General features: G+C 41.0%; 1 long non-coding RNA gene across 4 annotated transcripts; it reads right to left on the reverse strand.

Moving 5' to 3' along the window:
- Positions 1 to 1,286: 1,286 nt before the first annotated feature.
- On the reverse strand, positions 1,287 to 11,821 carry LOC132653744 (uncharacterized). 4 transcript variants are annotated; one of them, XR_009591592.1, is made up of 5 exons: positions 11,571 to 11,821; positions 6,189 to 7,525; positions 4,778 to 4,853; positions 3,101 to 4,670; positions 1,287 to 2,095 (listed from the first exon to the last, which is right to left on the reverse strand). It is a non-coding gene; the product is annotated as an uncharacterized LOC132653744 (long non-coding RNA). The 4 variants fall into 4 exon arrangements; XR_009591590.1 differs by having other exon boundaries at positions 3,101 to 4,853; positions 6,189 to 6,298; XR_009591591.1 differs by having other exon boundaries at positions 3,101 to 4,830.
- Positions 11,822 to 22,462: the final 10,641 nt, after the last annotated feature.

A 22,462-nucleotide genomic window follows, 5' to 3' on the forward strand; every position in this document is an offset into this window, starting at 1 on the left:
GCAGCCCAGGCAGAAGCAAACAAGTGTAAGTAAGTTGTATAGATTGGTTCCTGTTTGGTGTATTTGTTTTGAAAGCAAGTAATAGCTCACAGTTTGAATCTCAGTACTGGGAGTGCTGAGCCGGTATGCTGTGCAATCAAAGCCAGCACAAGGTGACATAAGTGACACTATGTCATATGAAGATGCTAAAAAGAATCAAGAATATTCAAATGGTCAATGTTTGTCATAAAATTGGAAAAAATATGCTTAAAAACAAATGAAAAACTAAATGTTTTCCTCAGCTCTACACAAAAAGAGCTTAGCAGCTTACAAAATATTCCAAAATCATTCATGTATCTCCAGAATAGTTAAAAAGTATAAACTGCATGAATATTATGGAAGAACATTGAAGGTTGTTCAAGCTCTATCTGGGATTCACAGTGTCTGGACACATGAATGTTAACATGCAGAAGCAAAGAGAGAATCATAACACGTGTCAATTGGTAAAAACATTTCTTCCATTCTAAGAGACTGGAACTTCTGCTGGACCTCAAAGCCAGAGTCAAGAATCCACCTCGAGGTCATGTATGTCTGAAGACTGTGATCCTCCTGTGTACTCAGCCTGTTTCTAAGAGATCAATGTAATAATCGACTTTTCTTGATTTGGATTTTCCATGCAATCAACTTTTACAACCTAAGAGAATGCGTAGCTACAATGTTACGGTATATACTCTTCTATGCCCCTGAGACAAAACGAGGCATCTGCATCATTTGCTGGAAGCAGCACATACAGATGTTGAAGGCAATCTTCTAAAATGAACATTCAACGTAAATGTTATGTTGGATAGTGGTTGATAAACAATGATGCTTGCAGTACTGCTTGCTGTCTGGGTCAGTGGGAGTCAGTGACTTAATTCCTTGTAAGCCCTGTAAGCCCTTGTTAAAGATCTCTGTAAGGTATCCCATTCCTTCTCCCTGTGATGGATTCTGTGTAGTTCAGGAAGCACAGGGCAGAAGACCTTTGTTAGGAGGACAGAAGACACAGGGCCATGATGTACAGAGCTCCAACCTGGACTCTCTTGGTTAAATGACTCAAGAGCAAGTTGCTCTTATTCCTCTCCTTAATGTGACACTTCTGATTTATTGTCAGAGTTAATCACTAATGTGTTTAATTCACACAGTGATAGGAATATATGCAGGAAACTGGAAAAAGGTGACGGCTGTTTTCCTGGTGTCTTAGTTAGGGCTTTTATTATTGTTATTGGTAAAATACTGGTAAAATATTGGTAAAATCAGCTAGACGTGACTTGGGGAGGAAAGTTTATTTCAGCTTCCATGTCCCAATCATAGTACATCGTGAAGGAGAGTCAGGAGAGGAATTCACATCAGGAACTCAGAGGCAGAAACTGAATTGGAGGTCACACAGGAACACTGTTTACTGGCTTGCTCAGCAGGCATTCTCACAGCATTTGGGACCAAAAGTGTAGGGCTTTCACTGTCCACAGTGAGCTGGGCTCTCTCACATCAATCATCAATCAAGAAAATCTCCAGAGTCTTGCCCGCTGGCTAATCTGGTGGGGGATCTTCTCAGCTGAGGACCTCCTTTCCCAAACAATTCTGCTTTGGGTCAAGCTGACCAAAAAAAAAAAAAAAGCCAGCACACATGGCTGCACTTCGGACATCTTCTTTCTACCTGCTGTAAGAATACTGACTTTTATTCTATGTAGAAATGTTAAATAACAATGGAGGAAAAAAAAAAGAAAGTTAATTTTGAATATTCCTTGAGAATGTGAAGGAAAAATGTTCTGGAGGAAGGGAGTGCTGCCTTAATAAATGTAGGTGTAAGAATTGGAATGTTCTTTGTCTTAGTCAATGTTCCATTGCTGTGAAGAAGCATCAGGAACACGGCAACTCTTATAAATGGAAATAAACTCCACATTCCACTCTTTATCCCCCACAGGCTTGTAGCCATATCATAATTAAAAAAAAAAAACAAAAACACATAATTAGTCCAACTTCAAAAGTCCCCATAGTCTATCACAGTCTCAACACTGTTTAAAAGTCCAATGCTCAAAGTTTCTTCTGGGACTTAAGGAAATACCTTAGCTGTGACCCCCTGTAAAAGCAGAACAAAAAAGCAAATTATATACTCTTGAAGTAAGAACTTATTTTACTGAGACCCACAATTAAGAGATACTGAATTAAAAAAAAAAAGACTTTGGATTTTAAAAGAGATTGGCTATTTTAAAGGGAATGAAATTCTAATGTGTTTGAATTTGTAAAGACTGAAATTTTAAAGTCATTAAGATCTGGGGATGAATAAGAAAGTAAGGGTTATGGCTTCATAGTGATGTGTTTGTGTGTCAAGTTGACAAGCAGTCAGTTGGACTGGCTGCCTTTTTGTTTTGATTTGTTTTTTTGAGACAGGGTTACTCTGTGTAGCCTTGGCTGTCCTGGGCTCACTTTGTAGACCAGGCTGGCCTCAAACTCACAGAGATCTGCTTGCTTCACCTCCCTGAGCACAGGGATTACAGGCAGGCGCCACCTCACCTGCCTGCACTGGCTGGTTTTGTGTGTCAGCCTGACACAGCTAGAGTCATCAGAGAGGAACGAGCCTCAGCTGAGGAACCACCTTCATGAGATCCAGCTGAAAGTCATTTTCTCATAGTGGCCAGTGAGGGAGGGCCCAGTGGGTGGTGCCATTCCTGGGCAGGTAGTCTTCGGTTCTATGAGGAAGCAGGCTGAGCTCCTGTCCTCTCCAGATCTTACTATTTCCCACTTCTTTTCATAAGATTCCCTGCAATTTTCTCAAAGTTTGGCTGTAAGTCTCAGCATCTGCTTTGATAGTCTGCAGGGCAGACCCTTTCGGAGGCCCTCTGTGGCAGGTTCCTAGGTTGTTTCCTGTTCTCTTCTTCTTCTGATGTCCATCCTCTTTGCCTTTTGGGATGGGGATTGAGCATTTTAGCCAGAGTCCTCCCTCTTGATTAGTTTCTTTAGATGTACAGATTTTAGTAGGTTTATCCTATATTACATGTCTATATGAGTGAGTATATACCGTGTGTGTCTTTCTGCTTCTGGGATAGCTTACTCAGGATGATCCTTTCCAGTTCCCACCATTTACCTGCAAATTTCATGATTTCCTTGTTTTTCATTGCTGAGTAGTATTCCATTGTGTAGATGTACCACAATTTCTGTAACCATTCTTCAGTTGAGGGGCATCTGGGTTGTTTCCAGCTTCTGGCTATTACAAATAAAGCTGCTACAGGAGCTCCACAAGGAGAGCAACAGAACCAAAAAATTTGAACACAGGGGTCTTTCCAGAGACTCATACTCCAACCAAGTACCATGCATGGAGATAACCTAGAACCCCTGCACAGATGTAGCCCATGGCAGTTCAGTGTCCAAGAGGGTTCCATAGTAATGGGAAGAGGGACTGCCTCTGACATGAACTGATTGGCCTGCTCTTTGATCTTTTCCCCCTGAGGAGAGAGCAGCCTTACCAGGCCACAGAAGATGGCAATGCAGCCACTCCTAATGAGATTTGATAGACTAAGATCAGAAGGAAGGAGAGGAAGACCTCCTCTATCATTGGACTTGGGGAGGGGCATGCATGGAGAAGGGGGAGGAAATGTGGGATTAGGAGGGTTAGAGAGAGGGGTTTATGGGGGGATACAAAGTGAATAAAGTGTAATTAATAAAAATTAAAATAAAAAAGAAAGCAGGCTGAGAAAGCAAGGGTCAGCAAGCCCGTAAGCAGCAACCTTTCATGACCTCCGCATCAGCTCCTGCCTCCAGGTTCCACCCCTGTTGGAGTTCCTATCCTGACTTCCTCTAAAGATGGACTATGATCTGGAAGTGTAACCCAAACAAACCCTTTCCTCTCCAACTTGCTTTTTGGTCTTAGTGTTTCATCGCAGCAATAGAACCCTAACTAAGACAGAGTCCAAGAGACTCTCGAAACAATACAGCCTATTGACGCTGCCTTTGGTTGCCTCCTAGAATTTAAAGGTAAGACCTTATTGCTGAAGATACCACATGCTTTGGGCAAGGACTTGTGGGAGTCAAGCTAGAACTTACCTAGAGCTTCCTTCTTGAGGACTAGCTTTCATAGTATCAGAAGGAGCTTTGCCATCAGTAGTCCTGCCCATCCATAAAGCCTACAAATGGCTAGCCTGGCAAGATACCTTCAATAGTGTCATCTGTACTATCGCTCACATCTCATGTGTGTGTGTGTGTGTGTGTGTGTGTGTGTGTGTGTGTGTGGAGTAACCAACAGCTATTTACTTAGATTTAAGATGTGCTCAATAGGAGTGAAATAGGAATGAACTCATGCTTGGCATTCTAAACTTAGCCAACTACCTGTGGCTGGAGAGGTCATAGATCCTACAGGAGAGCCTACAACTGTCGGATTCCCAAACCAATCTAATTTCCAATCGCATTCTGAATACTTACCTTACATCCTTACCCTTACATCCACAGATAAGTGTGACCCTCACTCCTCATTGAGGAAGCTTCTTTGTGCAGAGAGGAGCACTAATACAGAGATCCATAACTGGTCAAAAGGCAGATAATTAGTGGCGGTAGGGCACCCAACCCGATTGGTACATCTGCCAAACGACTCCTACCTAATGCACAGAGGATACTCCAGAAGTCAAGGTGGATAAATGGTATGTCCCAGAGGATCAAGATGCCTTCAGTGTGAGAAAGTGTATTTTGGACATGACAGGGAGGTGCTATCCATGAAGTCAGGACAAGGTGGTTGCCTAAACAAGACCTGCATAATTATAGCAGCACTCACCAGGACAACACGGACAGGGGGAATTGCCCAGAGTTCCATCCATAGATGAAGAGCTGTAGACAACCAAGAGCTGTAGCTGAGAGAGGGAAGCCTCTGACAGTTTATCCAACTGCAGGTAATCAGCCATAAACAGATATGTACATATGAGCAACACTAAGTTGATTTATTAGGTTATGTAAATGTATATTTATTAATTCCAGGAGAAATATTTTATTTTTATTTAAATTACTTTTCACACAATGTATTTTGATACATTTCTTTTCCTTCACTATCTCTTCCAGACCTATCCCACTTCCCTACTCACCCAACTTCAGGATATCTCTCTTTCTCTTTCTCCTTCTCCCTCTCTCTTTCAGAAAGAAAGCAAAAAAAAAAAAAAAAACCCAAAAGACAAAAGCACTAAAAGCAAAATGAATTTAATAACACACACACACACACACACACACACACACACACACACACGCACGCACGCACCCCCCAAAACAAAAAACAAATGGAGTTTTTGTTGACAAAATACTCCTAAATAAGATATCTTTCCTGAAGCGTGGTTAATACATCTAGTTACACAGCATTATAGAAAAATGAATTTTCCCTTTAGATTGGAAATAGCTTCTCCCTTCTCAGTGCTGGGACCCCATCTGGGTTGAACCTGTGCAGGTCTTGTGCATGCTGCCACAGTCTCTGCAAGCTTATATGTGTATAAAGTTTATATGTTACTCCCATAACATTTGTGTCAATATTGATGCAATATTTTGCAGGCAGGTCTCTGTTGTAGGTTGCAGGGTTTCTAGCTGGGTGATATTGATGATTACCTTAATCCTCTGGTTGTGTATAGAGTACCTTTTCCCTACCATGATCACCAGTAAGGAGGGGTGAAACTTCTAGTTCGGGACTAGATCAATTGCTTCATGGTTGATAATGTAAGTAAGTGGTGTTCTTAGCAATAGGGCATTCTGACAGGTTGTGAAGGTTAGCCAATAGCCTTGGCAATAACCTGTGATGTTTGTGGGCATAGTCTATAGTATCCTTTTGGCAATGATTTAACAAGATGTGAACCATTCCTGGCACTGGAAGTTTTATTTGGTGGCATAAGATGTATACTTGGGGCACTATTTCCCCCATTGTATGGTGATTCCACTTAAACTCCTTTCATACATGTATATATTAAGGAAGCATCTACAGTAGTAGATTTCCATATGGCTCTGCAAAAGACTTTTAGTGTTAGTCATCCCTTCCAGTATTCTATTTTTACTTTGTCCTTTCATCTTCCTCCCCACTTAACTCTTACATTCCAGTTTCCTCTCTGTCTTACCCTTTTGGTTGTGAGCCTAGCTTACAATAGCTTAGACATCCCTTCAGATGCCACTTAATGTTCAGTTTTCTTTAGTTCTTGATGTAGTCCAGTACTCACCCTCTATCAGATGCATAGATCTTTTCCTATTTTGTAGGCTGCAGCTGTGCTCCAACGATGGTGCCCTTTGCTGTACAGAATGCCCCGTCCAGCAGGAGTTCAACAGGTTCCTAAGGAGGGGCGAAATGAGTGGGTGGAACAAGAGACACAAAGAATGAGAGCAAGTCTATCATCACCTGATCTAGCTCTCGTTTATTTGAAAATTTTCACACAACTTTATAGGGAGAAGGCAGAAAGGGAAAATGTGTCAGCAAGTAGTTTACAATACGAAAGATAACAGAGTGTTTGATGATGCAGAATACCACAAGAATGTTTACTAAAAGAGATACTACAAGAATGTCAGCTAATATATCTCAAAATGACTAGCCTATCTAGTCTCATAAGTTCTGGAAACATAAATCTCTCACCCATGACCTTGTTGCAGCTATATGTAACTTTCCACTAGCTGGCTTTGGCTCCCATCATCTCCTCCCTTCTCAAACAATTTAAGAGGCTAGCAGGTAGGTTATGAACATGAGGTCTTTTGAAGACAGTGGGCATTAACCAGAGTGGGGAAGTAGAGACCTGATCTTCCCAAGGTGTTTTACAGCCTTTTTGGGTGTCTTTTTGGGGAGGAGAGGAAGACCCCATCAACACCTGAGGGCATCCCCAGCAGGTTGTGGTTAGGGATAATCAGACACCAACCTCTATGCAATCAGATTTGCTTCTCGGGGGCTCAGAAGTGGACAATTGGGTCCTTTCCCTGCGGTACCTCATCCTACCCCCATGTGCTGCCCATGCCCCATCAGGCAAGCATTTATCTGAGTTTCATGCTGTTCTCATGAGAGCCAAATGCAAAAAATTAAGAGCCATGTGATGGACTGTTACCAGGCTTCCTTGGGCTCAGCTAGGCCTTGGTCAGCCAAATCAAGTCTGTGATAATGAACTCAGATGGGTTTAGATGCCAGGGAGTCAATTTGCTGTTTTACAAAGCTAGTAAGTCTTTTGATGCCCCATGGGCCGAAAGATATGAGAAGAAGGAAGCCCACCATGGGTCCCAAGATTGAAGGGAGGAGAATGGTGAGCCAGGGAGAGGTTGAAAACCAATTATGAAACCAACTTTCCTCTTGTTCTTTCTTTCTTTTTCTCCTTTCTAAGCCCTCTCTAACTTTAGCCATGCAGTCTTTCACAACCCCAGAACAGTCCATGTAAAAACAACATTCTTCCTTGAGGGCAGCACATGAGCAGTTATCTTGACTGGAAGGGTCTTCATTGACATCATTATCATTGTCAGGAGAAAACTCCTCATCCACTTGTCACACCAGGTGTTCCAGTAGCCATCAAGCTGCATCATTTTCCTGTAAACAAACAAACAAAACAAAACAAAAAACAAACAAACGAAACAGAGACAGCTCCTCATCACCATATGAGTACAGGGTCAGGTCCATGCCATTGATTTGTTAAAGGATTCCTCCATTTTACGTTAGCAAAAGTTTTTTTTTTTTTTTTTTTTTTTTTTTTTTTTTTGGTTTCTGTATGCCAAAATCTACCTGCTGCAGATTTACCAGGCTTATCCAATTTAGGTGTCTAGGGGAGTGGCTCTCTCTTCTTTGTTTTTTGCAAGTAAATCTTAATTGTTGAAAATATGCTGGACTTTGAGTCACTAGCATATAACATGAGAATTTTTCCTGTGCTGCAAATCTGTCTAAACAATTGTCGAGCTATATTTTAGGTAATTGGACTGGAGAATTCGATACTACGATGGAGCAGCTGAGAGTGGCCATTGTCACAGTAAATTCTACCAGAGTGGACGCAGGACTAGCCACAGGATTATCAACATGGATTGCTGCAGCCATGAATCATCTGAAGGAATGGGCGGGCATGGGAGCATTAGCAGGCCTTCTGGTGTTGGTCTCCTTGGTTTGCCTGTGGTATATATGCAAGATTAGAGTCTCACAACAGTGTGATGCAGCCATGACCATTCAGGCCTTTACAGCTATTGAAGCAGGACATTCTCCCCAAGCATGGTTGGATACCATAAAAAGCTAAAAGGTTACGCTCAGGATGCGAGGCTAAGCACTGCACTCAGGGTCAGCCGCTTTGGACCCAGAGAAGAGCATGTCTGATTGTATGCGGGTTGATGCCCCAGGTCCCGCCTCTGAGAAAAAGGTATCTGACGGGTCTGATGCTCTTTGGGTGGATGACACCTAAATGAACATCAGTACAAAGTCCCAATTTATTTCTAATATCAGAGATCAGACCTCTACTCTTGCCTGATGCGTCTAAAACAAAAAGGGGGAACTGTAGAGAGCTGCGTAATGCCGCGCCTTAAAGATGGAGCTGGTTTCCGCCTTCCACCTTCCCGATGGTGAGTGCTCTCTGTCACGAACAACTCCACATTTGGCTAAGGCTGAGGATCTGGCTTGCTTCCATGTATGTGGACCTATCTGCATTGCCCACGTGGCACGCCTGGGTTGGCTACCCAGAGGCTATTTAAGCTGTGGGCTGGCTTTCCCCAGGGTCCGAGGATTGTTCAAGGTTCCTGAATAAACTGCATTGAAAAAAAAACTTAATTGTTTGTTGGGCATGATCTAGCATGCCTTGTCCTTGAGGATTGTAAGGTATTTTAGTTATATGAGAAACTTGAAACTGTTGACAAAATCTTTTAAAAGATTTATTAGTAAATCCTGCTCCATTGTCAGTTTTAAATTGCTTAGGAACTCCTAGAACATTAAAAGCCTGCAGACAATGAGCAATAACATTTTTTGCAGCTTCTCCTGGTTGAGGAGTGGCAAAAATAAATTCAAAATAGGTATCAATGCAAACATGTACATAATTTAATTTTTCAGATTCAGGAATATGAGTAATACCCATTTGCCAGGTCTGATTTGGAACCAATCCTTTAGGATTAACTCCCAAATGAGGAACAGGCTGAAACTGAGGACAAGCACTGCAAGCCTTGACTATAGTACAGGCCTGTTCCTTAGTCAACCCATATTTAAGTCTCAAGGTTTGACTACTAAGATGATGCATGTTATGGGAATCCTGGGCTCTTTTTAATTGTGAACAATAAACTTTGGTGGCTTTATCTGCCAATGTATATCCTTCAGACAGGGGTCCTAGCAAATCAGAATGAGCCCTCAAATGTTCTAAAAAAAAGGGAAAGTTTCTTTTTTTGTATCAAGTTTTGACTTTGTAAAAATAAAATTCCAGCAGGAAAAGATGTCTGAATTTGGCATGCAGTTGTTAGCCTAGGCAAGGACTGAGCTACATATGCACTATCTGTAAAAATGTTTAAAGACTGCTTATTAAAACTTCGAAACAGAGCCAATACTGCAGATAACTCTGCTATTTGTGCAGATGTGCTAGACACTTGAAAAGACATTGTTTTTCTTTTATAAGCATAGGCGGTAACACCAGATAATGAACCATCAGTAAATACCGTTAAAGTATCAACAATTGGGCTAACTTTTGTTTTAAATGGAAAAAGTATAGGTTGCACCTATAAAAACTGAATTAATTTGTTTTATTGTGGCTCAACAGGTTGGACTCTGTCATAATAAGCTTACATATGTTAAAATGCCATATTTATCAGGTCTCTGACAAGTCTGAGGGCCAGCATATTTGAGTTATTCTTTGTCTACCTTTATCATCTGCTCTAAACTGCATCCTATAAAACAGGATGTTATAATCTTTAATTTTGGCATATTTTTTAAATGTATGTTTTAGAACCAAATTTTAGGTAGATCTATATAGACAAACTTTATGATTACCCATCTTAAATTTAACCTTAAAAAAAAAACAACCTAAAGAAAGAGACTAGCTAAAACTCAATCTTGTACTTAACTAAAATCTTTAGCATAACTTTAAATCTTCTCTTTTTAAACTAAAATCAAAGCAAAATTTTTAATTAAGCATAATTTATAAAGGGGCTGTAAATCTTATTCATCCTATCATATTGTATTAAAACTTAACAGCAAAAAATTAAAGGACAAAAGTTTTATTTAGCATTAAACAGAGAACTAAACTTAGCCTGCAGCACTCAGCAAAAATGGACTATTCTGGCCATACCAAATCTATAGGCCAGAAAGAAACAGCACTAAATCATTTATTTAGGTACTGGTAGCCAGGCATATATTTTATATAATGGTTAACAATGATCTGAATATAACCCTGCATAACCCTGGGCTAACATGGAACTGTAGTCCTTTTTTTTTTCTGTAAAAGAGCGTAAGTAAACATTTTGCATTGAAGAATCTCCAGCCTTTTTAAATGAAGAACAATATTTTTTATAGTTTTTTTACATAGTATATTATAATAACTGCAATTTTTGTTTAATTGGCTTAAACAGCATGGCTTGGTTTTACTTTGTAAAATTAATAAAATAAATACCAAGGTCTTTTGACCTCCCCCAAAGGGTTGAGAAACTGTTTTTAAGTTTTTTGTTAGACTGTCCAAGGATTATTATTTTAAAATACCTAATAAATTTTAAAATGTTTTATAGAATTTAACTCTGATGGTCCAGGGCCAAACTCCGAGGTGTTGATTTAAACTGTCTCATGTCCAAAAATATTAATATCGTCAGTCAGATTTTAAAATATTGTCAGTTCAAGTCCACAGATAAACACATACACACACAGATTCCAGAAGGAGCAGAGTCCCCATGGCCCTCTTTTCACAAAGAATAAGGTCCCAGTGACCCTCTCTCCTGGTCCCAAAAGGAGGAGAACCTTTATGTGCCCTTTACCTGGGAATTGGAGAGTCCTCCAAATTCCCTTGACCAGATTGGAAACTCTCCAAGTTTCCCAGATCTCAAGCAAACCAAAACCAGAAACCAAAACAGAGAGCAGACAAAAACAAAACACAGAGACAAAGACAAAAAACAACCATGGTACCTGGTTTTTAACATTTAAATCTTTTTAAAACCTGTTTTTGTAATATTAAAGTATCCTCTTTAGGAGTGGAATCATAAAGCACATTTATAATTTTAAAAGTCAAAACCAGACTTTAAAATTTCTCTTGGAGAACAGTTATCTATTCCTGCCACACATAGCAGGGAAAGCCACTGGGAGGGCATAGAAGGCCAGTCTGAATTATGAGAATTGGCGGCTTTTTTTTTTTTTAACTCTTTTTTATACTCATTATCTAGAGCTTGTCTCCTAAATAATTTTCTGCTCTCAAATTATACAAATCTGTTTGAGATCCTTTATGAACATTTGAAGTAACCTTATAAGTACTCTTTTTCTGCCTGTTTGGTTGCTCTAATTCTTTAAGTAACTCTTTATCTTGTGAGATTCTTTTTATGTCCCCTTACTTCTCATGTCTTGAAGGACTCCTTGAGATCCTGTAAGAATAAGTCATGCTTATTCAGCCCTTGTCCCATAATTTGTCATTCTGACTTACCTCAGTGGATCAGACTCACAGACAGGTGGCTCTGTGGAGATCTCAATGCAGGATCTTCTTTCCTTTCTCCTGTGGAAACATGAGATCCTATGTAGGGGGTGCCCACAAAGAACGACGTTCAATCCGATCCCCGTGCCTCAGGTTCACATTGGACGCCAAGATGCCCGTCCAGCAGGAGTTCAAAGGGTTCCTAAGGAGGAGCAAAATGAATGGGTGGAACAAGAGATACAAAGAATGAGAGTAAGTCTATCATCTGATCTAGCTTCCATACAGTTTTATAGGGAGAAGGCAGGAAGGGAAAATGTGTCAGCAAGCAGTTTACAATACAAAAGATATCAGGGTGGTTGATAATGCAGAATACCACAAGAATGTTTACTAAAAGAGATACTACAAGAATGTCAGCTAAGATATCTCAAAATATCTAGCCTGACAAACAGATGTCTCATAAGTTCTGGAAACATAAATCTCTCACCCATGACCTTGTTGCAGCTGTATGTAACTTTCCACTAGCTGGCTTTGGCTCCTGGCATACAGAAGCTTTTGGTTCCATGAAGTCCCATCTGTTAAGTGTTGATCTTAGCGCCTGAGCTGCTGGTGTCCTGTTCAGAAAGTCTTTTCTGTGCCAATGTAGCTTATGCCTCACTTTCTCTTCTATCAGATTTGGGATGTCTGGCCTTATGCTGAGGCCCTTGGAGTTAAGTTTTGTGCAGAATGATCGACATGGATTTACTTTCATTCTTCTATAAGTAGCCATCTCGTCTCACCAGCACCATTTGTTGAAGATGCTGGCATTTCTCCAGCTGCTATTATTGGTTTCCCTTTCAAAAAATGAGGTGTCCACAGGTCTGTGAAATTATGTCTGGGTCTTCAATTTGATTCACTTTATCAGTGTATCTGTTTTCAAGTGAAAAACATGTTCTTTTCATTACTATAGATTTGTAATAGAGTTTGAAATCTGGATGGTTTGGATGACACCTCCAGCAATTATTTTTTATGCAGTATCATTTTAGCTGTTCTCTCTCTCTCTCTGTGTTTCCAAGTGAAGTTGATTACTGTTTTTTTAAATTTCTGTGAATAACTTTTAAAATTGTAATCAAAATTGCATCATATCTGCAGATTAATTTCTACAGTATGGCCTTATATTGTCTAATTTTATGTCAATTTGGCACAGACTAGAGTCATTTGAGAGGAGGAAATCTTAACTGAGAAAATTTCTCCATAAACCTGTCAAATGCCTTCTTTTTCTTTTTTCTTTTTAATTTTGTAAAATATATCTCCATCCCTGATCTCAAGCTGAACTATAGAGCAATAGTAATAAAAACTGCATGGTACTGGCATAGAAACAGAATGATGGATCAATGGAAGCGAATAGAAGACCCAGAAATAAACTCACATACTTATGGATACCTGATTTTTGGCAAAGATGCCAAAACCATACAATGGAAAAAAGATAGCATCTTCAACAAACAGTGCTGGTCTAACTGGATGTCTACATGTAGAAAAATACAAATAGAACCATACTTATCACATTGCACAAAAACTCTAAAATTCAAGTGGATCAAAGACCTCAATATAAAGACAGACACATTAAACCTGTTAGAAGAAAAAGTGAGGAAGAGCTTTGAACTCATTGGCACAGGAGACAACTTCCTGAACAGAACACCAACAGCACAGGCTCTAAGAGTAACAATCAATAAATGGGACCTCATGAAACTGAAAAGTTTCTGTAAAGCAAAGGACACTGTCATCAGAACAAAATGACAGCTTACAGATTGAGAAAGTATCTTCACCAACCCTATATCTGACATAGGGCTAGTATCCAGAATATATAAAGAACTCAAGAAGTTAAACAGCAACAAATCAAGTAACCTCATTTTAAAAATGGAGTACATAGCTAAACAGAGAATTCTCAATAGAGGAACACTGAATGACAGAGAAACACTTAAAGAAATGCTCACCATCCTTAGTCATCAGGGAAATGCAAATCAAAATGCCCCTGAGATTTCACCTTACACCCATCAGAATGGCTAAGATCAATAACTCAAGTGACAACACATGCTGGAAAGGATGTGGAGAAAGGGAAATCCTCCTCCATTGCTGGTGGGAATGTAAACTTGTACAACAACTTTAGAAATCAATCTGGCCCTTTTTCAGACAATTAGGAATAGTGCTACCTCAAGATCCAGCTATACCACTCCTAGGCATATATCCAAAAGATGCTCAAGTATACAACAAGGACATTTGCTCAACCACATTTGTAGAAGCTTTATTTGTAATAGCCAGAAGCTGGAAACAACCCAGATGTCCCTCAGTTGAGGAATGGATACAGAAATTGTGGTACTTTTACACAATGGAATACTACTCAGCAATTAAAAACAAGGAAATCATGAAATTTTCAGGCAAATGGTGGGCTCTAGAAAAGATCATCCTGAGTGAGGTATCACAGGAGCAGAAAGACACACATGATATATACTCACTCATAAGTAGTTAATAGACATATAATATAGGATAATCATACTAAATCTGTATGCCTAAGGAAGCTAATCAAGGAGGAGGACCCTGGTAAGAAGTCCAATCTTCATTCAGAAAGGCAAATGAGATGGATATCAGAAGAGGGAGAAAACAGGGAACAGGACAGGAACCTACTACAAAGGGCCTCTGAAAGACTCTACCCAGCAGGGTATCAAAACAAATGCTGAGATTCATAACCAAACTTTGGGCAGAGTGCAAGGAATCTTATAAAAGAAGGGGGAGATAGAAAGGCCTGGAGAAAGGTAGAAAGGCCCACAAGGAGAGCAACAGAACCAAAAAATCTGGGCACAAGGGTCTCTTCTGATACTGATACTCCAAATAAGGACCATGCATGGAGATAACTTAGAACCCCTGCACAGATGTAGCCCATGGCAGCTCAGTGTCCAAGTGGGTACCTTAGTAAGGGGAACAGGGACTGTCTCTGACATGAACTCAGGGGCTGGCTCTTTGATCACCTCCCCCTGAGGGGGAAGCAGCCTTACCAGTCCACAGAGGAAGATGAAGAAGCCAGTCCTGATGAGACATGATAGACTAGGGTCAGATGGAAGGGGAGGAGGACATCCCCTATCATTGGACTGAGTGAGGGACATAGGAGATGAAGAGGGAGGGTGGGATTGGGAGAGGATGAGGGAGGGGGCTACAGTTGGGATACAAAAAGAATAAACTGTAATTAACAAAAATAAAATAAAAAATTAAAAAAATATATGTTTAATGTAAAACATTGATTTTTAAAAATTCTTCTCTTAAACAATACATCCCAACCACAGTTTCCCCCTTCTACTCCTCCCAATCACCTCCTCTCTTCCCTAGATCCACTCTTCTGTTTTGCTTGAGAAAAGAGCAGGCCTCCCAGGGATATCAGCTGAACACAGCAAGACAAGTTACAATAAGACTAGGCACAAACCCTCATATCAGAGCTGGGCGAGGCAAACCAGTAAGAGGAAAAGAGTCCCAACAGCCAGCAAAAGAGCCAGAGACACCCCCATTCCTGCTAAGCAAAAACACCAAGCTAACAACTATTACATACACAGCACCTAGTGCAGACCCATGCAGGCTCCATGACTGCCCCTTCAGCCTCTGTGAGAGCCCATGAGCCCTGAGTAGTTGATTCTGTAAGCTGTGTTCTCCTGGTGTCTGTCCTTGATCCCTCTGGCTCCCACAATTCCTTCTTCCCCTCTTCTATGGGGTTTCCTGAGCTCCTGGAGGAGGAACAGGATGGAGATCTTCAATTTGGTCTCTCTCTCTCTCTCTCCATCTAATATTCAGCTATGGGTCTCTGGGCCCCCTCCCATCAACTGCTGGAGGAAGTCTCTCTGATGCTGATTGGACTAGACACCAATACATGAGCATAGAAGAATGTAATTACAAATCGTTTTATTTTTCTCCTGTCTCAGACCTCTTGGCTATCCAGCATCCAGTCATCTAGGCAGCATCAGGCCAATGGCTCTCTCTCATGGTCTGGCCCTCAAATTAGACACTCATAGGTTGGCCCCTCCCACAAATTCTGTGTTTCCATTGCCACACAATATCTTGAAGGCAGGATAGATTGCACGGTGAAAGTTTTGTGGCTGGGTTGGTGTTCCATTCTCATCATTGGAAGTTGCCTGGTTACAGAAGGCGGCTGGGTCAGGCTCAGTATCTTCCATTAGTAGCAGTCTTTGCTACGGTCACCTTCATAGAATTCTAACAGTTTCTATTGCATCGGGTGGTGAGGGAGGGGTGGAGGGAGAGCATTGGAGAGATGACTAGAACTGGAGGGCACGGGGGGGGGGCTATATAAAGCCTAATGTGGACATGGCGTGAACCTAGGCCCCCTACACATACGTAACAGATGTGCAGCTTGGTCTTCATGTGGGTCCCCTAACACCTGGATCAGGGGCTATCTATAACTTTATTGCTTGCCTTTCAGCCTCTTTCCCCTAACTGAGCTTCCTTGTCTGGCCACAATAAGAGAAGATTTACCTAGTCCTACTGCAACTTCATAAGCCAAGGTGGGCTGATATATACGCCTCCCCTTCTCTGAGGAGAAAGGAAAAGGTGGATAGGAGAAGGGAGGAGAGAGGAGGGGGGAGGGAGGTACTGGGACAAGGAGGGTAAGCTGTGATTGGAATATAAAATTAATTAATTAATGGTGGAAAAAAGAAAAGCTAGTGTGGAAACATTTTCTTTTTTAAATTATTTTTATTTTATGTACACTGCTGTTCTGCCTGCTTATACGTGTGTGTGTGTGTGTGTGTGTGTGTGTGTAGTCTGCTGTAACTGGAGTTATAGACAGTTGTGAACTGCCATGTGGTTGCTGGGAATTGAACTTAGGACCTTTGGAAGAGCAGTCGGTGCTCTTAACCACTGAGCCATCTTTCCAGCCCCAGGAACATTTTCTTAATTAGTGACTGATGTCGTTGAGGGTGGTGTCACTCCTGCTCTGGTAGTCCTGGGTTCTATAAGAAATCAGGCTGAGAAAGTATTGGGGACGAGTAAACATCAGTGCTCCGTGGCCTCTGCATCAGCTTCTGATTCCACATTCTTGGCCTGCTCGAGCTCCTGTCCTGACTTCCTTTGATGACGAATAGTGATATGGAAGTATAAGCCAAATACTTTGGTGATAGTGTTCCATTATAACTGCAGTAACCCTAACTAGGACAAACCTTTTCCACAGTGTTAATTTTACCAGCACATGAGCATGGACTATCTTTCCATCTGCTGGTGTCTTCTTCAATGTCTTTCTTTGATGTCTGAAAGGTTTTACTATACATGTCCTTCATTTGCATAGCTATAGATATATCCTGAGGACTTTTTCTTTTTTTAGGGGCTATTGTGAAAAGAACTGTCTTCGTGGTTTCTTTCTCAGTATGTCATTGGTAGATAGGAAGGCTATTGATTTTTACATGTTTATTTTGTATCCTGCTGCTTTGCTCAAGGTGTTTAGCAGCTGAAGAAGTTTTCTGGTAGAGTCTTTAGGATCATGTATGTATAAAATCATACCACAGATAAGGATACTTTGACTTCTTCCTTTCCTTTTGGTGTCTTCTTGATCTCTTTCGGTTGTCTTACTGCTCTAGCTAACACAGCAAGCGGTATATTAAGTAGGTATTAGAGAGTGGACATTCTTTTCTTGTTTCAGGTTGTAGAGGAAATGCTTTGCATTTCTTTCTATTTAGTATGATGTTGGATGTGCTCTCACTGTAAGTCACGTTTAGGATGCTGATGTATGTCCCTTGATCCCAGTCTCTCCAAGACTTTTATCATGAAGGATGTTGGATATTTTCAAAGGCTTTTTCTACATGATCATGTGAGTTTTAGCTTTTAGTCTCTCTGTGAATACACACACTTTTATTACATATGTAACAATGTAATTAAAAAAGAAGTTATGAATTTAAGAGAAAATGCGGCGGGACATGGGATGAGTTGGAGGTCAGAGAGTAAGGAGTAAAAACAAAGTAGATACAGTACTCGTGTATGAAATTCTAAAATTTAAATTAAAAAGAGTTATTTTTATTTTATTTAAAATTTATTGTTTGAGAATATTATACATGCATACAGTACTTTTTTTTTTTTTTTGGTCAAAGCCTTCCCACATTTCTTTCTTCCTAATTCTTCCACTATTCCCTGCCATGTGACACCTTTCCTTCCCGTGTGCTTTTTGTTAAATGCTTGAGTCCACTTAGTGCTGCCCAGATGTGCCTGGCTGTAGGACCATCTGCTGGAGTACATGGCCTCTCTGCAAACACATCCCAGAAGGAAACTGACTCCCACCCACCAGCTGACACCAACTGCCCAGAGTTCCTTGGGTAGTGGTGGAACTTCATGAGGCCTTCCTGGTCCTTGCCAGGACACCATCTGACTTGGTCTTTTGTGTGGCTTGCTCACAGGGTCACAGCTGCTGTGGGTTCACGTGTCCAACAACCCTGCCATGTGCAGACAATACTGTTTCACTGTAGATGTCTACTACCTCTGTCTCTTAAAATCTTTCCACTCCTTCTCTCTAAATACCTCCAAGCCTTATGGCAGCAGTGTGATATAAAACCAACTGATCTTGAAGGACAGAAAGAGCAAGAAAATGAGGATTGAGAGATGTAATTTCTCCCATTGCTTTATGTCAGTTGTCCAGGCCCTTTGAAGGAGATGTCTTCTCAGTGTCATGAACAGATCAGAGACACACCTGGTTGGTCCCCATGCTTTCAAATTATCAGGTCCAGATCCCTTCTGTTGAGAGACCAAAAATTAAAAATTAACAGCAATTATTAAGGCCTGAACTATGTGGGTGGAGAAGTCTAGTAATGCCCTGAGGGGAAGGACCACCTTACTGCATTCATTCCCCATCCACTAGAAATACAGTTGTTAGGAAACTGGCCCATCCCCCTAGGGAGGGACACCAGGTCATTATGGTCTGGGGACCTTCCTATAGCCAATCAATGCAAAATGTAGCATTTTGACCAATAGATGCTTGCCAGGCAGGAATTGCCCCTGCCTTGGGCATGCTGGGAGGGACCAGAATCTATATATCACCCAACTAACCTGGGCACAGCACGCTCAGCTCCCACCGCTTCGGCGGTGGGTGTTGTGGGCCCAAGCTGCAGCTTGTAATTTACAATAAAAAGACCCTCATGTGTTTTGCAATGGAGTCGATTCCTGTAGATCTTTTGGGGGCTCAAGAACTGGGCATAACACTATCATTAAATTAAAATGACTGACTTCATCAGGTTTTTGACATATTTTCCATAATCCCATGTCATCCCTAGTCTTGTGTCAATATTTACATCCCACTCTTACTTGGCAATCATTATAACATTGAGACAGTATTACTTTGCAAAGATAAGCCTATCATTGTTATATGAGCGCCTCTGGGAAGCTTGGCTTGAACCAAGTGTCCATTGGTCTTAGGATCCCATTTGGCCTTGGTCTTGCTTAGCTAGGGGAGCATGTCCTTGCATATCCATCAACCTCTTCACCTCCCGTTAGTTCAAGTTACCCTGTGTTCTGATTCTCTTCTAGATTCCAGAAAATCACAGCAGCATGCCATCTTCCACACCACAGTTCTGATCTCCATGGATATGGAAGGGGCTAAGTTCCTTGCTCTCTCTAAGCCTCAGCAGCACCAGAAGGCTAGAGTATGTCCAGTTTTCTGAGATTTTAACTGACAGCTCAGCAATTTGTAACTCACTTCTGTTACTGAGTGACATGGTGGAGGAAGTCAGAAGATGGAGCTGAATTGTGAACTTGGGTCTAGCTGACATGATAAAGATCATATTAATGCCGTTTGAGTTTCCCACAGAGCCTTGAAATATACAACTGATACTCAACATCCCATAGTGATAGGATAGAAATATTCACTTCCTTTTTCCCTTTCACTCCTGGATCCAAAATGGAGCATGCAACAGGACTTGGTCTGTTGTCTGCAGTAGGAGCCGCTCATTTTCTTTTTCTTTTTCTATTTTTTCTTTCTTTTAAAAGGTTAAAAGAAAAACTTAGAGTTATGTTCGTCTTACTCAATTCTGTAATGCCAAGGCTTGTATACCCCACTGGCGTTTTTGTTCCTTTAAAAACCTTGATCTCCTGGGGTTGCTTGCCCATATGTCTCCTGTGTTTTCCAATGGAGTAAATTCCAATAGGTCTTTTGGGGGCTTGCAAACTGGGTGTAAGACTTTCTTTCTTTCTTTCTTTCTTTCTTTCTTTCTTTCTTTCTTTCTTTCTTTTTTTTCTACTGAGCTGCTCATTTTCAGGAGACATCTGGAAAGAAGCCAATAGAGCATCCACTTTAGCTATGATCATAGTTCTTGATTGGAACTGCCTACCAAGTCCATCTTCCACCCAGACCTCCATGCCAAGCCCACTCATGGTAAACATCCAGTAACACTAGGATGTAAAGTTAGTTACACATAAGTAAATGTAATAATTACAATATTAATTAAAAAATAACCCATTTAGATTAATTTGAAATAAACCTCTATTTGCTCATGTCCTGTATCCCTATTTTAACATGACAACACTGGTTGCTACTTTGGTGTATTTTTACTTTTGTTTAAAGAAAGAATAAAAGGCCACATTCTTCCATTTAGTAACTGTGTCATAGTTCATTATCATATAATGAGTGAATTTCAAACTGTTTGTAAACAGAAAGGTCTGAATTAGTACGTGGACCTGCAAACAAACAGTGAATGTAAAAGTAAGAACAACTTAAGAATGTCTAAGTGTAGATGATGAGTCAGAGAGGAGAAGCCGTGTAGAGGGGAAGGAACACAGCACATGTGCAAAGCAAAAGGACTCAAAGCCAGACAGTGGCTCCAGGCTTGCACTAGAAAGCATGAGGAAGTGTTGATATGAGACTGAATACAGGGAGCAAGTTTCGAGTGGGGTACCAGGACATAGCACATCTCTTATTAAGCCTCACAAGAAATCACTGAGGAGGGGGTGGAAAGATTATAAGACATAGAGGTCTTGGAAGATTACTGTATAATAATATCTTCTGGACATGACAGGGACACTGCCTTCATGTACTCATGATAGTTGTGCTCACCAATAGACACTGAGCACAAGATCAATCTGGGCAACAGTAGAGCACAGAGAGGGAAAGGGCTCAGGGCTTCCACACCTAATGGAGGAGCCATTGGCAGGTGAAGGCTGCTGTGGGAGGGAGGGAGTTTTCTTCCACAGTGATGCCTGTGACAGGTTGGTCATGTTCCCTAGGCTTATGTCCTATATCCACATGTATACAGGAGGATCTAATGGGACTCTGTGTTTTGAGGGGGAGAAGGAGGAGAAAAATGAGGAAGAAGAGGAGGGGGAGGTGGAGAAGGAACAGGACAGTGATAAAGAAAAAGGGTGGGTGGGGAGGAAAAGGAGGAGGAGCAATAATGAATTTGAGAGGAAGGTGTTGGGAAGGTAAAGAATTGGGCTGGTCCTTGGATGGGAGTGACCATACCTAAAAGGACCATCTTCATACACTGCATGCCACAAGGATGAGCATATCCTTTTTAAAAAGACTGAATTCAATATGTAACAGCCTGTCACCTTTCTTGAGCTCTTATTCATTATCCCCAAAGTAAAACATGTTTAATCTATTTCAAAATGATCCAAAGTCTCTCTCAAAACTGTCAAATGGAGATTGAAATTGAAATTGTCACCCATCAGGAATCAATGTATCCTGATATGCACAATTCTGAAGAAGATTCTCTACTTATGAACTGTGATAGCAGAGAAGCAATGTATTTCCAGAGCACATACATGTAAAGGATGAAGGATAAGTGTGTCTATTCAAAATGGGAGACATTGCAGAAAAATATATGCTCATGCCCCAGACGTGTCAAGATCTCAAACTTCTGCTGTAAATCTGCTAACTACCAGGTGAGCAAATACATGAAGGGTGTGCAAGCAAAGAGATGGCTCCAGTCTTCAGAGCTGTGGTGCAGTGGCTATGGCCTTGGCCATAAGCACCTTGTTGATTGATGTCACAGGCAGCTCAGTTGCCGTTTGCTCACACTCCAGATCGCTCTACTCTTTGCACAAGGATTGACTATATCCTGGACTAAGAGCCTGTCAGTGATGTTGGTCTGCAGTATCACTGAAGGGTCCTGGTCCCTGCATTTCATCCATGATACTGTAATGAGATTTAGACTTAACATATTAACATCACATACATTTTGACCATGGAGATTTAATTTTAGAGAAAAGAAAGACAGATGAGTTTGAAGGTAAGTGTGTTCCTGTGGCCCATGTGGAAACCAAACTTGTCATCCACAGGGCTGTGATGTTTTAACTTCTGAACAATTCTTTCTGCACCTGGAGGATTTACCCAGTGGGATACTCATTAAATACTGGAATGAAGGTGTCTGAGCATCAGGATTTGCATTTTGCTGACTCTCTTTCTTGCCATTATAGCTGATCCTCTGGCATGTTTTCCCACACATGGCTTTGTTCAGCACAATCTCTTTGCATATGTTGTAGATACTCCATGTAGCTCACTTAGGGACATTGAATGTTAAAGGAATATATCCCATGAGCAAGGTAGTTGAACAAATGAAAGGCTGTGCTTCTGTGGACAGGTGGGACTGGGGGCACCAGTAAAGCAAGAATTTGCTATGCTCTTTTGGAACCCTGGTTCTCTGACATTTTCTAGCTTACCAGTTTGAAAACCCTAGGAAGAGTGTCAGGAGGAGATTTAGGGTTAGTAGTGTGCACAGTGAGTGGCCGAATTCCAGGGCTTCCTCTTGAGTGATGGGTCTCTGGCCAGAGGTTAGAAAGTGTTTCTGAATACTGCTCATACAAGAAGGTCACTTCCTTTAACTGTGAAAGGGTTGATTTCAGGAATCCCACTCAGTCCTTATATTTGGCAGAATAAATAGTCAATAGTTAATGATGCAAAA

The sequence above is a fragment of the Meriones unguiculatus genome, chromosome 4 (genome assembly GCF_030254825.1).
Source record: "Meriones unguiculatus strain TT.TT164.6M chromosome 4, Bangor_MerUng_6.1, whole genome shotgun sequence".
In the NCBI taxonomy this organism is placed as follows: domain Eukaryota; kingdom Metazoa; phylum Chordata; class Mammalia; order Rodentia; family Muridae; genus Meriones; species Meriones unguiculatus.